The sequence below is a fragment of the Tupaia chinensis genome, unplaced genomic scaffold (assembly GCF_000334495.1).
Source record: "Tupaia chinensis unplaced genomic scaffold, TupChi_1.0 Scaffold000514_1, whole genome shotgun sequence".
In the NCBI taxonomy this organism is placed as follows: Eukaryota; Metazoa; Chordata; class Mammalia; order Scandentia; family Tupaiidae; genus Tupaia; species Tupaia belangeri.
In genome coordinates, this window is record NW_006160027.1 from 58,216 (window position 1) to 72,800 (window position 14,585).

Genomic DNA, 14,585 nt, shown 5'->3' on the forward strand with positions numbered 1-14,585 from the left:
AAATATGTGCAAGAGCAAGCGCAGCTCATATATACATATACATGAACCCAAGTCTGACTTTAGGCATAAACCTCAGTGAGTAGAATGAACATATTATAAAGTAGTACCAAGCTGGGGCTATATAGCCTTAGCCTCTACTTCTAAACCCAGTCCTCTTGATATTTCTGCCACATTTGCAGTAAATTTCTCCACTGAAGTCTTGAATCCCCACAATCATCCATGAAGGTTGGAATTGACTTCTTCCAAACTCCCATTAATGTTGATATTTCGACTTCCTCATTTTTTTAAGAATTATTTATTGAATTTTATTTATTCATTATTATTATTATTTTTAATTTGAACAGAGAGAGACACACAGAGAGTGATAGGGAGACAGAGAGAAAGAGGGAAAGTGAGAGAGCAAACCACCAGGTCCAGGACTTGAAGTGTGGTCAGCCATATGGGAGTGTCCAGCGTCCTAACTACTAAGCCACCTGCTGGTCCCTTGACTTCCTCTTTTGAAGTATAAATGTTCTTAATGGTGCCTAGCATAGTGAATCTCTTTCAGAAAGTTTGCAAATTTCTCTGTCCAGATATACAAGAGGAATTACCATCTATAGCAGATATACCAAATAAACAATTGTTTCTTAAGTAATAAGACTTGAAAGTTGAAATTACTCCTTGATCCACGGTCTACAGAATGGATATTGTTTTATTGGGCATAAAAACAACATTAACCTCTTTGTACATCTCCATCAATGGTCTTGGGTGAATAGGTCTAGTTAATGAGCAATAATATATTGAAAGTCATACTTTTCATGAGCAGTAAGGCACAAAAATAGTAGACTACGTTTTAAAGAGGGGTGCTGTTATCCAAGCTCTGCTGTTCCATTTATGAAATACAGATAGAATAGATTTAGAGTAATTCTTTAAGGCCCTACAATTTTCAGAATGATAACTGAATATTGGCTTCATTTTAAAGTTACCTGCTGCATTAGCCTCTAAATAATGAGAATTAGCCTGTCTTTTGAAGCTTTGAAACCAGACATTGACTTCTCCACTGTAGCTATAAGTCCTAGATGGCATCTTCTTTCAATATAAGGCTGTTTTGTCTACACTGAAAATCTGTTGTTTAGTCACCTTTATCAGTGATCTTAGCTAAATATTCTGGAAACCATGCTGCAGCTTCTGTACCATCACTTGCTTCTTCACCTTGCACTTGGACAGTATGTATCTTTCCTTAAACCTCACAAACCAGCTTCCACTCACTTCAGAAACATTTCTCTTGTAGCTTCACTATCTCTCCCAACCTTAGAGAATTGAAGAGGGTTAGGGCCTTGTTTCGGATTAGGCTTTGGTTTCCAGAAAGTTGTGACTCCTTTAATCTTCTAACTAGACTTCTAACACTTTTCTTCATATCAGCAACAAGGCTGTTTCACTTTATTATCATTCACATGTCCACTCAAGTAACACTTTTATTTTCTTCAAGAACTTTTTCTTTTAATTTACAGTGTGGCAACTGGCACAAGAGGCCTAGTTTTCAATATGCCTTGCTCACTGAGCTTAATTATTTCTAGGTTTTGATTTTAAATGACAGATGTGTGAATCCTCCTTTCACTTGAACAGTTAGAGGCCATTGTAAGGTTATTATTTGGCCTAATTTCAGTATTGTTATGTTTCAAGGCATAGGAAGGCCTAAAGAGAGAGAGAGAGATTAGGAAACAGCAGGTCAGTGGAGCAGTTAGAATACACACATTTATTGATTAAATTTGCCATCTTATATGGGAGCAGTTTGTGGCATCCCAAAATAATGAAAATAGTAACATCAGAGATCACTGATCACAGATCATCATAACAGATATCATAATAATGAAAAAGTTTGAAATATTGTGAGAACTACCAACACATGACACAGAGACATGAAATGAGTATGTGCCATTGGAAAAATGAAACAGAAGACTTGCTCAATGCAGGGTTGCAACAAACTTTCAATGTGTTAAAAATGCCATTTCTGCAAAGTGCAATAGAACAACATATCCCTGTATACCACTCAGGTTAAGGCTGACAATCTAGCTGATTTTCAGGAGCTCTGCCAGGGAAATCCCATCACTGACTTGGAAGAATGGCCCTTCCTTTCCTTTAGAGATCTAAGCAACCAGTTTCTTTGTGTATGAGATGTTGAGATTACCTGGCACTGGGTCATAATGTTGTGTAAGGCTACGCCCAAAGCTTTTCCAAAAATTTGTATCAGTGTCAGAGGAAGGAAAGAAAAACAACCACCCTAAGTTGCCATTTGGGAGCTCACAGTAGTCAGCAGAATATAGCAGGACCTGCAAGGCTCATCTCTTTTTATCTCCAGAGGGATTTTATGTGCAAATTACAATCCTAGAGAAATATTTTACTACTATGCTTTCAATCATCAAATGGTGTTCTGGCAAATGATCACTAGTTTACTGAGCAAACAAACTAAAACTACTAAGGTCAGGACCAATTGGCGATCTTGGGTTCTAGATCTAGGCTGCATCAGCCAAGGCTAATGAAGTGCCTCTGCAGCGAGATTCAAAACAACTGTGAGGAATCAGAGACAGCAAGATCCCAGTTAAGCTGAAGTCTCAAATGAACTGCAATATCAGAGGCAGTCCTACAGAGCCAGAATCATAAGGGGATAGCAAGATTATTGTTTCTTAATTCCACATAACTAATTAGGACTCTTTAATGTCTTAGCAAAGTCTGAAGTACACAAATATCTTTTGTATTTCTATAATTATTATTTAATGGAGTTTATATTAGGTTGGATGGTGTCCCTCCAAAGTTCCCCGCTGAAGTTCTACTCCCAATGCCTCAGGACGTGACTTTATTTGCAGATAAGGTCTTGCAATCGAGTTAAAATGAGATCATTACCGCTTTGGTTTGGGTGTCTCCTTGCCTGCCCATCCCAAATCATGTGACGGGACTTGGCTGTATTGAAAAGGTAAGTAAAAACTCAGTCTTTTAGTGCTGTCCCAGGGTGGGACCTTTGCATATGATAAGGTCATTAGTGCAGGACCCCTAATGTTGTGTATGGTGGGTTTATAAGAGGGGAAAGGAGTCTAGAATGGGTAGAAACTCATGGAAACAAACCATACTTCCCTCTGCTCCAAGTTCTGCCTTCTATGATTTTATGATGTTTTTGGACTTTCCAGCCACCAGAATGGAGTCAAATAAACCTCAAATAACCCTTATACAGTATCCCATCTTGGATATTTAGTTGAGTCAAATAAACCTTATACAGTATCCCATCTTGGATATTTAGTAATATAAGACAATTAAGGTGGGCCCTCATCCAGTATGACTGTTGTCCTTGTGAAAAAGGGAAATTCAAACACAGATATCCACAGAGGGAAGATGATGAAGAGACTAAGGAGATGTTCACCCACAAGTCCAGGAGAATGGTCTGGAGCAGATCTTGCCCTTGAAGCCCTCAGAAGGAACCAACCCTGGTAACATTTTTTTTTTTTTAATTTTAATGAAAAAATGTACTGAACATCTGAAATGATGTTAAATCATTTCCAGATTGTTTATGATATGTAATATGTAAATAGTTGTTACCTATATTTTAAAAATTCATGACAGATCATGTGTATGTATGTGCAAGAGAGAGAGAAAGAGAGAACCTTCCCAGGGCTTAGTCACTCCACAATCCCCTTCTTTCTGCCTACCAGGATTCTGGGTGCACAGCTAGCATGTTTTCAGGATGACAAGGCCAGGGACTCAAACAGCAGTGGACATGTGGCTTCCAGCTCTGTAGTTCCATATGCAACTGACTGCCACAGAGGTTAGGCCCTGTATTATTTTTTTATCTGCAATATTTTTCTTTATTTATTTCTCTTTCTCTCACTCTCTCTCCTTCTTCTTATTTTTTAAACCTACTAGAGGGCGTATGCAATTTCTGGAGATGGGAGGGGTGGCGGGAAAGTATGGAACATGTCATGCCCCAATCATTTCTCCTCTATTTGCAACTCCATTTGGGATTTTGGGTATAAACACACACACATGTGCCTGCTCATAGGTTTTAAAGTCACCAGCTTCAGGGCTCAAACTGGTGTGGTAGGCCATGTGGGACCCAGAGTCTTAACCACCAGGCCAGAGGCTGGATTTGTATTCTTTTTCATTATTGTATTGTTTCTTTTTTAAAAATTTATTTTTTCAAATATTTCTGTCCACAGTTGGTTGAATCCATGAAGGACTTATAGATATGGAAGGCCATTTGTATAAGGTTTTCCCACTTCTGCCTGCCTTTGAGCTACATAAAAATGAAAGTGGTGCCCCTCCCTTTCTATAGTAAACTGAATAAATAAGCCATGTTTTGTTTTCTTTTTCAGTTTTCTTTTTTTTACTATAGAGTGTGTGCGCACCCTGAAGAGAGACAGAGAGAGGGAAAGTGAGAAATCACCTACTAGAGGGATGGCCGTGCTGCAAACCCTTCGCTTCCATTTTGCTCTCTGGATTTTGGGCACACATGCACATGTACCTGGCATGTATTTCAGCCTGCTAGGTCCAGGACTCAAAATACACAGTAGGCCATGTGGGATCCACTGCCTCTAACCACTACACCACCTACTGGCCTACCCATGTTTCTTCTTATTTGAGTGGTCTTTGCTCCTTTCCACAAGTCAAGCCCTGCTTGAACCCTTATATCATGCTTGAACCATTGCCAGTCTATTTCTTGTACATGATTTTAGATAATTCTGCCTAGGCCAATGTGGGTCAGTTCTCTGCTACTGGCAACTACAAGAATCTTAACTGGTACCATAGAGGCTATGGTCTTGTTTGTTATGAATTTGAAATAATGTGGTTATACAACTGTAGGATGCTTTCTCTTTATTTTATTTTTAAGAGAGAATTTTGCTATAGGCACATGTGCTTGTCAGTCACAGAGATACAGAAAGGAATAAATCCCCCCCCCCTTAAGGGGGATGGCCATGCCAAAATCTCTTCTCTGTTCTCCTTTTGGGATTTTGGGCATACACATACATGCACCCAGCATGAGTTTTAAGCTGCCAGGTCTGGGACTCTAACTTCTGTCAACTACGTGGGAGTCCAGTGACATAACCATTATGACACCTGCTGGTCCCACTTTTTCTTTATTTTTACTATTTATTTTTCCCCTAAAGACATGTATACATTTTGATCTCTCTTTGTTGATTTAAAAAAATTATTCATGCGTATATGCACATGCATGAGAACAAGTAAGTTAGAGAGTGAGTGAGAGATGAACACCTTCCACAGGGTCTGGTCAGTCCATGATTCCTTTCCTCTAGTCCTTCAGTCTGTCAGATTTTTAAAAAATTATTTAATTTTATTTGTTATAATTTTTTAAAATTGCCATAGGGCATGTGCGCTCACCAGAGAGAGACACAGAGAGAGGGAAAGTGAGAAAGCAAGTCACCAGGTCCAGGACTCAAACTGTAGTTGGCCATGTGTAAGTCCAGAGCCTTAACCACTACACCTTCTGGTTCCCAGTCTGTTGGATTGTAGGCACTCGTGCATGTGCCTGGTGTGCTTTAGGCTGACCAGAACAGGGATTTGAACTCACTGTGTAGGATCTGGCTTTTCTTGAACAGCAGTGGATATGTGGCTTCTAGCTATAGTTTTATCACGCCATGGAGCTGGCCCCTCTTCACTGATTTTGCTTTAATGGAAATTCCTTCAACTTGAAAATTCAGATATTTTTCTATTTCATAAAAAGTGTGTTCAAATACATTATCTGTTATTGTTTGTTATGATTAATCTAGTATAACAGAATGTCTACCACTTAAAATGTAGCTTCATTGTACTCTAGAATGATGAAATAGCTCCCTTCCTCATCAATGGCCCCATTTTTGGGAGGAGCCCCAGTACAAACTCAAGCAGATCAGGTACATATCTGCTTCCCACCTCACTTCCATTGCCCCTGATCACTGACTGACACAATCAGATTCTTGGCAGTAGCCTGGAAAAACATCTACAAACTCTTACTACTACAGTCATTCTCTAGAGTTCTCTGATTTCTATTTGTAATTAACTCATTGACCCTAACAGACAGACTTTGTTCAAGTAGGGTGTGCTTATCCCTGTGAAGAGAAGATATCAACATGATTTCAGGTTAATCGTGCTGTCATTTCCCAGAGATCATGCTTTCAGTATCCCAGCATTATATATTGCTCTTTCATATCTTCCTAGAGCCAAGAGCTTCTGAAATGGGTCAGAATGAATTAAGTGAAGACATTACTTAAGACATTTCTTCACCAGGCTGAAGATGTGTACCAATTTCCCAACGGAGATGATGTATAGATACATTATTCAAAGTAGTTCACCAAAATCTTATAAGAATAGAAAAGTGTCTTCAGGTAGATAACATAAATGCTTTGACCAAGATGGCTTTCAACATTCTCCTCAGCTTGAGTAAACTTTGGACCAATTCCTTTCTATTTACTCTTTAAATATTTATTATAATTTATGATTTACATGTAATAGTTACGCATCTTTGCAGGGTACAGAATGGTTTTCAAAAGTATGTGTATGGTGTATGATAAACAAATTGAGGATATAAACATATTCATCACCTTCAACCTTTTTTTTTCTTTTTTTGTAGAGGTTTCTCTTTCTTTTTTTTTTTTTAAAGTTTTTGCCTTCTCCCAGGAAAGAGAGAAAGAGACACAATGAGAGGGCAAGTGAGAAATCACACTCCCAGAGAGAGTGGTCACACTGCAATCCCTTGTCTTCCATTCTCCTTCTGGGATCTTGGACACGCATGCACACACGCCCAGCGTGAGTTTCACGCCAACAGGTCCAGAACTTGAACGCAATAGACTGTGTGGGAGTCCAGCGATGTAACCGCTACGCCACCTGCTCATCCGTCACTTTCAACATTTAACATTATATATTATGTTGTGATCATTCTAAACCCACTCTAATGACTATTCTGCAAGTATGTACTGAATTGTCTATGACGTTCTTTACTGTGAAATACAGCTCTCAGGCAACAGGGGCCAGGTAAAGTCTGTGGGCTTAAAGCATCTACTTTAGAAAACTTGTAATGGTAAATTCCTTTTTCGCCTCTTTTGAAATGTATATGAATCTCCTCAGAAGCTTCTCTTCAGTTTTATAGCCTAGGGAATCTCTTTCTGGAGGACCTCTTTGAAATGTAAATAAGGAAAGAAACAGTTTTCTGTCTTCCAGGTTTGGTGGGAGAGTAGGAGCCTAACTTTAGTAGATACTTTGTTCCAAGTTATAAAACCAGCTCCTATTATAAAAACAGAACAATTGCTTTGGGTAAGGCCAATTAGTCGACACTTTCCTCCCTTAAAATCTCTGCAGCCTTTGGTTCCAGCTGAGTTGAATTCAGTCTCTTTCTCTTATTGTAATAGTCCTGAAAGTCTCTCTTGCTTGTTCAGTGTTGTCCAGGACAATTTTTACTTTGACAGCGCTTTCAATATTAATTTCAGATTAAGTGAAAACGGAAGGAAACAGAAATGCCAATCTGCATTACTATCATTAACTTTATAATTTCTGGAGACTTCTTTTTTGGCTCTAGGCAAATGATTTGTTAGTTCATTACAGTAACTGCTGAGAAGACCTAATACATCTTTAATAGGGAGCATCAATAGACGATGCATGCCCCAAGACTTTCCAACCCCTTCTCGCAGACATATCAGAATAGTATTTGAATAGTCTAGAAGCTACCAGTCACTCAGAGGCTGATCTGATAAACACAGTGTCAGCTCCATGGCTTTCCATTGATCAAGCAGGGACAGAGCTCGTTTTTGTTCAAGCTCTTTCTGAGGCTTTAAGGAGAGTTTTGCAAAAGCTCCTTACTTTTGATCTTTATCTCAAAACCATTTCTTTCTTTCATAATCATTTCATAGGAAAGACTGGGAATGATGAACCGATTTATTTTCAAATCTAGTAAGTTCTGGATCTTTTATATACTTCCTATGTTTGGTTAAAAATCTTACTAGTTTGGTTTTGATATTTTCTTGTGATATTTTATTATATTCGTCTAAAAGAAGCCAGGTAATGCTTCAGGCATTTTACCTGAAAATTAAAAAAAAATTATATTATACTTAAGCACATATATCTTTACAGTGTATAACATTTCTTTTTCCATCATGACAACCATGCATATCAGTCAGGACAAAGACATTACTATACACATCATCATCAGCAAATAGCTTTTCATTTTTTAAAGATCATTATTATTTTTTAAACATTCAATTGCTATACATCATTTTATCTGGAAATCTTATTACATAGGTTTGACAATTTGGGGGATATATTTTCTTTTCTTCTTCTTCTCCTCCTCCTCCTTCTATTTCTGTAAGTGATAATTTTGCTAACTATTCTGCCAACACACCAGTTGGGTGCCCATTTATCCAGCATACGATCACACTTTTCTCAGTATCTGCCAACCCTACCTCAACAATCTCCTTGAAGCTCTTTGAATTTTCATTAGAAATACCCTCAAAGCAGTTCTCTGTTTTTTAATTTTTTATTTTTAGAGAGGTTTTTGTTATAGGGTGCATGTGCTCACTGGAAAGATAGAGATAGAAAGTGAGAAATCACACCCCAGGGAGAATGGCCATACTGAAATCCCTTCTCCTCCATTCTCCTCTCAGGATCTTGGACACACACACACACACACACACACACACACACACAGTGTGCGTTTTAGCTGCAAGGTGTGGGACTCAAACCACAGTCAACTATGTGGGAATCCAGCGATGTAACCATTATGCCATCTCTTAGTCCCAAGACACTTCTTGATTCTGCCTTTTGCCCCATTCCAAAGCGAATGTCAATTTTTAGAATTTTGTTATGGTTGCATTGATGGTGTAATATTTGAATTAAGAGCTGTAGGAAGAGGCTGTCCCCAAAACCTAGTGGTTAAGGAAGCCAGATCCTACATGGCTGACTGTGGTTTGAATCTTGGTTTAACGCTGGAACAATGTGCTGGGTCACATGTGTGCATGTCTAAAGTCCCTGAGATGGAGAAATGGAGGAGAAAGAATTGGGGTGTGACCATGCCTCACTGGGCAGGAGGAGGGTGCTTTCTCCCTCTCCTGTCTATCTATCTTTCTCTGGCAAGTGCATGTGCCCCTGAGAACAACAAAAAATCCTGAAGAATTGAAGGGTGGGTTTTATTTATAGAGGTGGGATGTGTGTGTGTGTGTGTGTGTGTGTGTGTGTGTGTTGGGTTGTGACTGTCTAGTAGTTTATACAAAGACACTGATGAGAGGGAGAATGTTAAGTTTGAAAAAAGAAAAGAAAGACTGAATCTTTAATCAACACTGTTTGCCGAAAGACTTCTGTGTAGTAGACACCATGCCAGGTGCTGGGAACACAAGACAAGCAGGATAGTCTAATGAGAGAGACCGGTATTAAACAAGTGAACACACACCAAAAATGTAATTGGAGTTGTAGTGACTATTATAAATGAAAAGAACAAGATGTTGTGGGATTATAACAAAAATATCTTACTTCATCTGGAGGGAGACTGGGAGAGGAGTGGTGCTGGGAGGAAGAGTGAAGGTCTTCCTGACAAAGCAGCTTCTAAATGCAGCCCGACAGTCTGATGGGAGTTAGCCAGTCCAGCTATGGATGGTGGAGCAGTCCAGCAGAAAATATCAAAGTGTTTGAGAGTCTGAATGTGAAGGAACTGGATGCTATTCGAGGAAAGGCAGATGGCTAGAGAGGAAGAGGAAGAGGAAGAGAAAGAGGAAGAGGAAGGAGTGGGATAAAGAGATAAACAGAAGACGGACCATGAAAAGCCTTGGAGGTACAATAAGAACTCTGAACTTCACCTGCTAACAACATAGTCGTCCCCTTAGCCACAGGGAATAGGTTCAAAAACCCCCGGTGGATACCTGAAACCACAGATAGTACAGAACACACACACACATAGATATATTATCATCTATTTAATGTACTTTTTTATGTATGCATACCTATGATAAAGTCTAATTGATAAATCAGGCACACTCAGAAATTAGTAACCGTATCTAATAATAAGATAATAGAAGAGAGTAATTATGATACATTGTAATAAAAGTTATGTAAATATTGGACTGTGGTTGACCACAAGTAGATAAAACTATAAAAAGTGAAACTGTGGATAAAGGAAGACTATTGTAGGAGCCCAGTGAAAGGTTTAACACACACACAAAAAGAAATGGCTATAGCTGTACTTTTAAAATATCATTCTGGGGGTCAGCAGGTGGCCTAGTGGTTAAGGCTCTTGACTTCCACATGGTTGATCATGGTTTGAATCCTAGACCTGATCACTGGCCTTCTCTCTCTCTCTCTGGTGAGCGCACATGCCCTATAGCAAATTGAAAAAAAAAATAATAATAAATTAAATAAGTAATCCTTTAAAAAAACATTCTGGCTGTGGAGTAAATAATCAATGAGAAGGATGTAAGAGTGGAAATTGGCAATGAAAAGATGCTTGCTGTGGCCTGAGTGAGAGCACTGTGGCATGGACTGGGATGGTGGCAGGGGAATGGAGCAAATGTAGATGTTTCTACCTATACTTAAGAATCAAACTGAGGGAACCAGCAGTTAGCGTAATGGCTATGTCACTGGACTCCCATGTAGTCGACTGCGGTTCGTGTCCCGGACCCGGTGGCTTAAAACTCACGCTGGGTGCGTGTGCGTGTGTGCCCAAGATCCCGAGAGGAGAATGGAGGAGAAGGAATTGTGGCATGACCATCCCCCCTGGGGGGTGATTTCTCGCTTTCTGTCTCTATGTCTCTCTCTGTCTGTCTGGCGAGCGCACGCGCTCTACAGTGAAAATCTCTCCAAAAAAAAAAAAAAAAAGAATCAAAGTGGGACCGGCAGTCAGTGTGTCACTGGACTCCCATGTAGTCAACCGTGGTTCGAGTCCCGGACCCGGTGGCTTAAACTCACGCTGGGTGCGTGTGCGTGTGTGCCTGAGAGGAGAATGGAGGAGAAGGGATTGTGGTGTGGCCATCACCGCTAGGGGATGATTTCTTGCTTTCTGTCTTTCTGTCTCTCTCTGTCTATCTAGCGAGCGCATGCTCCCTATAGCAAAAACCTCTCAAAAAAAAAAAAAAAAGAATCAAACTGACAGGGCCAGCAGGTGACGTGATGGTTAAGGTGCTGGACTGCCACATGGTCACAGTTTGAGTCTTGGACCTGGAGGGTTGCTTTTTCACTTTCCCTCTCTTTCTCTCTCTCTGGTCAAATCAAATAATAATAATAATAACAACAACTAAACTAAACTAAACTAAATAAATGATTCTTAAAGAAAAAAAAAAAAAAAGAACCCAGACTGACAGGACTTGGTGATGGGTTGCATGTGGGGAAGGGGTAAGAGAGGGAGGTCAGGGGTGAGGACACATTTCAGTTGGAGTAGAGAGTGGATGGGGGCTGTATTTGTTGAAATGTGGAACACTAAAAGGGGAGACTTTTGGGGGCGAAATCCAGTTTGGGTTGAGTAAGTTCTAAGATACTTGTATGAAGTCAGTCAAGTAGATAACTGGGAGCTATAGATCGGGCTCAGAATGGAGGTCTGAGCTCTGGGAACAGTTCAGAGCAATGGCAAGAGAGGGGTGCAGGATCCAGAGAAGGTCTTTTAAAATGGAGAGACTGCGGAATATTTGAAGTCTCCTGGAAAGGATTCAACAGAGAAGGAAAGGAATCGAGTCAGTGTGATCCGGGTCCTGTACTGTTTTAAACACAAAGTGGAACAGAGACCTGTGACATGGTTTCCAGGAAACAAGCAGTTCATATTAGGAAAACAAGGGACAGGGTGCCAAGGACAAAAGAAGTGGGTTTAGGAAGACTGTTCAGGATGGAGCAGGCAATAATGAATGAGAGAATTCCAGGAAGTCTTTGTCCTCTAATGATGGACTAAATGCTCACTGCCACCTAGTGGCTCAAACATGCAACATTACAATCTCACTGTTGAAAGTCCAGGGAATTAAACTTGTTCATGGTTCACCAACATTAAAAAAAAGTTGCTATTGACACATAATCATTGTACATATTTATGGGGCAAGATGTGATTTTTCAGTACAAGAATACAATGTGTAATGATCAAATTGGACTAATTAGCTTATCCACTATCTCAAACATTTTTCATTAGTTTGTGCTGGGAACATTTGGAATCTTCTTTTTATCTAGCCTAAGATAGGTAATGAACTGTTAGTAACTATAGTGACTTTACTAGAACATGTTTCTCTGATCTAGCTGTAATTTGCCTTCATTAATCAACATCTTTCTACCCATCCTGCTACTCTCTAGTAGTCATTCTTCTATTCTCTACTTCTCTGAGGTTATCTTTTACAGTTTCTCCATATGAGTGAGAACATACGATATTTCTCTTTCTGTGCTTGTGTCATATCATTTAACATAATGTTCACAAAGCTTGTCCATGTTGCCTCAAGGTACAGAATTTTATTATTTTTAGTAGCTGAATAATATCCCATTATATATATATACACATATTTTTTATGATTTATGTGTTGATTGAAACTTAGGTTGATTGTTTATCCTGGCTATTGGATTCACCAAAATTTATCTCTGATGAGCTCACCAGAAAGTATAGAATCAATCACATCAGTTCTAGGGACAGCAAATTTGGGCAAGTGGCAAATGCTGTGTCAACTTTCATGTCCCCAATAACCGTAGGCATATCTTTTGTTAGACTTACAAGCAAAAGGACTAAGGTGCATACTTAGTTCTTCTCCCCTTTCCCAACTCCTTTCCCTGTATTGTTGTCTTCTTTTTCTACCATAGCCATCACTACAATCATCACCATTATTGCCACTACCATCATCACCAACACCACCAGTACCACCATGATCACCACCATTATTACCACCACTATCATTCTCATCACCATTACCACTACTCCACCATGGCTACAACAGTGACAACCACCACTGACACCACCATGATCACCACCGTAATCACCATTCCCCACTCCTCATATTGCACATTCTCAATAATGGTTTCTATCTGTTAAGTCATCTGAGTATGTGTTTGAAAATTCAGAAACACTTATTGGATACCTACTGTATGCCAGCTGCTGTCTCAGATGTTAGGCACAAAGATCAGAGACAGAATAACTCATTTATAGCAGCTTATAATTGAACGACTGAACCAGATACATAAGATATTACAACACAATGGGCTGAGTGTTACAATTGTTTTTAATATCTGGGTTGTGAGACTTTACCAAAAGGTCACTTATGACTAGAAGTCAGGGAATGCTTCACTGTGGAGGCAATCATGGTCATAGTTTGCAAGACCAACAAGAGTTATATGAGAAAAACAAGATAGAGAATTCCAAGTCCAAGTGCAAAGCTAGCATTTTCAAAGCATGAAGAATCTTAAGATGTTTAAGTAGAATTGTGTGACAGCTGCATATAGTACTGGAGTGTGTGTGGCAGGAATTGAAGTCAAACCACAAAAGATGTTATGACCTATGTAAAGGAACTTTAACTCAAATTTGAAATATGTGGGAATCACCAAAAGATGTGCACAGGGGAGAAACAAAAGTTGTATTTATTTAAAATTTTTTCAAGTGTCAGAGGGTGTGTGCATTCACAAAAGAGGAAAGGTTGGGGAAGTGGGGAGAAAATTTCTCCCCAGTGGGGCTGCAATTGCTCCCCCCCCATTCTTAGTTCCCATCAGGATCTTGGGTATGCATGTACCCATGCCCAGAGTGTTTTACAACCTGCCAGTACTGAGATTTGAACTGTGGTCAGCCTTGTGGGATCTGAGTCCTTTAACCACTGCACTCTAAGATCAACCCTAAAATTTGTGTTTTAATCATAGTATGTAGTGGACATTACATACTCTGCTAAGCCCCCTACATACCCAAACTCATTTTAATCTTTATGATAATACCACTTGACAAAGGAACTTAGAGATAGCAAGCAATTTGTCCAAATATTCAAAATTCTTTTATTGCTGGGTAGAGTTAAAACACAGATATCTAGGACTTCAGAGTTCATGCTTTGTCTAGTAAATGTGCTCTACAGACTCTCATGTGATAGCAGAACAGCAACTGGAAATGCCCTCACGGTGGACTCAGATGTCCCAGACCTTGCTCCAGTGGCTCTGCACTGAGATACTGTCTCCAGTAAACTGGCCAGGCTTATGCACCCTCACAAAGGTGGCCAGACTGGGAAGACTGCATGCCTGGGAAATGGTCCTAAGCAGAGATTGTGGACAGAGTTGTTTAAACCGATACTGGCTGTTCTTGTAGGTGTGACACCATCTGAGATCGTCATGTGCCCTTGTGCAATTCTTTCAGCACCAGGAAGATCGTATCAAGGTAGGAAATCTGTTGATTATAATATTTATGGTATTTTGGTTGAACCAGTAATTGAATGTAAAAAATTATAAAAGAAAATACAATTAAGGTATAAGATACAGTTGCTTCAAGGAGGACAACCATTTTTAAGTTAATATTTCCTCTACCCTTTGAGTTCCTATTGAGCGTGTGTGTGTGTACATACACACACACATATATGAATATATACATATATATAAATATATATACATACACACACATATATATATATGTACATATATATATGACATATATATATGAC